At 47.6% G+C, this 3,959-nt stretch overlaps 1 pseudogene; it reads left to right on the top strand.

Moving 5' to 3' along the window:
* Window positions 1-2,782: 2,782 nt before the first annotated feature.
* Window positions 2,783-3,727, top strand: LOC126081524 (olfactory receptor 9A1-like; annotated as a pseudogene).
* Window positions 3,728-3,959: the final 232 nt, after the last annotated feature.

Here is a 3,959-nt window from a genome sequence, read left to right as displayed (position 1 = left end):
GCTTCTCCATAACTTCTATTTTGACTTGGCCTACTATGAACTTCAGGGAGCCTGGATGCATACTAGTTGGGGAGATTGGAGTGGTACATGGACTTAGCATACCGTGACCTTAGATTGGTAGCCTATCCCTAACTGTAGGCAGAGGATATCAGGTAGAGTGTCGCAGGGTTTCTCTGAGGACTTGGGCCTCAGGAGGACTGGGTGATGACAAGAAAATTATTCACAGAAACCCATTTGGTGGCCTCTGAGTTACTGATGTGTGTCTTGGAGCTTTTGTGGGATCTTTTGCTCAGGGGCAGCTTCAAGTCTATAGGGCTAAAGAAATCAGGGAGAGGCCTAGAGGAGAGCAGGACCTGGCCCTTCACAGCTGGGACTGGTGGTGATGATGAGGGCTTGGGAGGAAGGCAGCCTGGCGTTGAGAGGCTCCTGACTGGGGAAATTTCAAGTTTGCCCACTAGACTAAACTTTTCAGCATCTAGAACTTGATTAGACTCAGGAGGGAAGGGCAGAAAATTTCTCTGGCTTTCCCTTGACTGCATCCCTAGGGTTCCTGTGAACCTGAGAAAATTTAGCTCCTCAGTGAATAATGCTCTTTGGGGACAGGTAAGGAAGAGAAAGGTGGGAGAGAGAGAAGGAGACGGGGAGACAATCAGGCACTCTACAGAACTGCGATTTCTGGACTTGTCCTGAAGTGCTGGTGTGAAGATACCTCCTGTGTTCTTGATGGTAAAGCAGCAGCTGCTGGCCCACAGAGCATGCTCACCACTTGTTGGGCAGGAGGTGGCCTGGGCTGACCCAGACAGCTGTAGAACTTTCCACCCAGTCCCTTTCTTTGGAGGTGAGTGTCTTCTCAGGGGTTCAGAGAGAGGACAGCATCGGCGTGGGAGGTTCTTGGCTGCCTCCTAGAATGAGGACCACAGGAGCCTAAGAAGTGGCTCAGAGAGCTGCAGAGAGGACAGCTCATCTCCCAGTCACTCCTGCTCAGCAGAAGGCAGATCAGCCCTTCTTTGCCCAACCCAGGGATACACACAGCTCTTGCCATCACCTAAGGCCCTGATTGCTCCTTTCTCTTCTGGTTCTGGCTAGAGATTGTGGAAATTAGACTACTGAGCTCTCCTCACAAATCTGTCTTGCTCCAGTTGCCATTCTGTAAGGGGTCTCAGGGAAAGGGCTGCATGTTGAAACGGTGGTCTCAGTGAGGATAGAGAGAAGCAGAGCTTGTCTCAGAGTTCACCACAGCCAGCACTGGATGATCTTTGTTCATAGAGTCATTCATTAACTGATGGATTCACCAATTCTTCATTCCAAGGTATTCGAGTGGCAGCTCACATGTATCAGACACAGTGGATAGGAACAAATGACAGAGCCCCTCTTTCACGGTGCTTACTTTCTAAAATGGAGAAAGAAAATAAGCAGAGAGTACACACACAACCTCAGGTGATGAGCACTAAGCAGATCAGCAGATCCTGCAGAGGTGGTAGAGGGTAGAGTGCAGAGTGGGCCTTTAGTGAGGATGGGGAGGGAAAGCTCCCTGTGCTTGGATGCTTGAGCCAAGACATGAAGGAAATGAGGGCTGGAAACCCAAATCCTAGGCACTCAGGGCTTAGGGACTATTCTCTGTTAGTGACAGATGACTCTGTTAATTTCTCATATAGTTTTGGAGGGAAGACACAGATGTAGAAGAAACATTGTCTCTGGGGGAAACTTTCAAGATTTCTGTTGGACTGAGGCCCTGGCCAGTTGTTTATAGAGTATGCACTGGACCGAGTCCACATTAGGTGTCTTTGACTCCTGCTGGATTCAGGGCTTCAAGCTTTCCTGAAAGCAGAGAAGGAACGGTAACATTGGACCTGAAGCCCCTTGTCTGCTGGCCCCAACATGAGGTTGGTGAGGGACAGATGGAGGCTGAGTATGGAAGTTCCTCCAATGCTCTCCTCTGGACCCTTCTCCATCAGTCTGGTGATGAGGGAGTCAGAGTCTGGAGAGAGAAGACCCTCACTGACTCAGCCCAGGCTCTGGCCTGATTTGGCCTCCTGAGAGAAAACACGTTCACCAGGGAGAGAAGTGAGAAAGGCTACCAACACAAGACAGAGAAGGGGAAAGGCAGTAGACTGGACTGTGGGCTGGGAACACTCGGTCCTTGCCTTCATAATAGCTCAGATTGTATGGAAAATATTCTGGAGGACTCCCCACCCTCACTCTTGCCAACACACAGCATGATGATCCAAGTGAAGCAAGAGTTTTAAAAGGATGTAGGGAAAAACTATAATGTAAACCAGGAATGGGGCCTCGGTGGGGTTGCACAAGAATACTCTTTTGCAGGGAGAGTTAGTAGAACTGGAGTTGAAAGGAGAGAGTACTCTTGGCAGACAAGACAGATTCAGGCATTCTAGATGGATTGGGTTAGTGTTAAAAGGAACCCACTGTGGCCAAGGCATAGAGTGGGAGGTAGGTGACCTGTGGATGGAGAGATGTGAGATGGCATGCTGGGGTGAGTGGAGATTTCATGCCTATAGTACAGCACTGGTAACTGGGCTCATCTTCTTGGCCACATTCAATTTTTATTCATGCACTGTGTATGTTCTTAAATAATTTAGCACTGGCAGTGCACAGAGAAGAGTAGAATATGAAGGCTGTCTGGTCATGTTGTGGAGCCTGGGAGCAGGAGGGGATATTTCCTCAGCCTCAGATATTTCCTCAGAGATATTTAGTTCTTTGAGATCAGAAGGAGTATTATCTCTCCTTTGCTTTCTAGATTTCACAAGGAGTAAGAGCAGACTCAATGTTGGAGAACTACTCTAGTGCCACTGAATTTTACTTCCTTGGCTTCTCTGGCTCCCAAGAACATCGCCATATCCTTTTTGCCACCTTCTTGTTCCTCTACTAAGTGACAGTAATGGGGAACTCAGTCATCATTGTGATTGTCTGTGCTGATAAGCATCTGAAGTCCCCCATGTACTTCTTCCTCAGCCTCCTCTCTTTCCTGGAGATCCTGGTCACATCCATTGCAGTACCAGTGATGCTTCGGGGGCTGGTGCTTCCTGGGATGCAGACAATATCATTGACTGTCTGTGTTGCCCAACTCTACTTGTACCTTTCTTTGGGGACTTCCGAGTTTGCATTACTGGGAGCAATGGCTGTGGACCGTTATGTAGCTGTTTGTAACCCTTTGAGGTACAACATCATCATGAACAGCCGAACCTGCACCTGGGTGGTGATTTTGTCATGGGTGTTTGGGTTTGTTTTTCAGATCTGGCCCATCTACGCCACGTTTCAGCTTAGCTTCTGCAAATCCAATGTGTTAGGTCATTTTTACTGTGACAGAGGGCAGTTGTTCCAACTATCCTGTAATGACACTCTGTTCACAGAGTTCATCCTCTTCTTAATGGCTGTTTTTGTTCTTTTCAGTTCTTTGATCCCCACAATCATTTCCTACATCTGCATCATTTCCACCATCCTCAAGATTCCCTCAGCCTCTGGCCAGAGGAAAGCCTTCTCCACCTGTGTTTCTCACTTCACCTCTGTTGTCATTGGCTACGGCAGCTGCTTTTTCCTCTATGTGAAACCCAAGCAAACTCAGGCAGCTGAGTACAACAGGGTAGCATCACTGATGGTTTTAGTGGTGACACCTTTTCTGAACCCTTTTATCTTCACTCTCCGGAATGAAAAATTCTTAGTGGCCTTTGGAGATGGCATGAGACACTGCTATCAACTCCTCCAGGATTAACTCTGTCCTAAGGACATTCCTGTTCATGGATTTGAGTCTCACTCCAATCTGAAGTGGTCATTGTCACCATCAAATAGTTTGTGATCTACAAGGAAATTTTAAGGTACTGGCAGTACTCCATTTTGTAACTAGCTGGTTCTTCTGTGGTAGTTCACTTTTTTTGTTGTTTGTTTGTTTTTTGTTTAGTAGAATAAAGACATTTAGTACTCCTGGTGGTGCAGTGGCTAAGAGC

This window comes from Elephas maximus, chromosome 8, assembly GCF_024166365.1.
Source record: "Elephas maximus indicus isolate mEleMax1 chromosome 8, mEleMax1 primary haplotype, whole genome shotgun sequence".
NCBI lineage: Eukaryota > Metazoa > Chordata > Mammalia > Proboscidea > Elephantidae > Elephas > Elephas maximus.
Note: the sequence above shows the minus strand (reverse complement) of the source record. Positions and strands in the feature narration are given on the sequence as shown.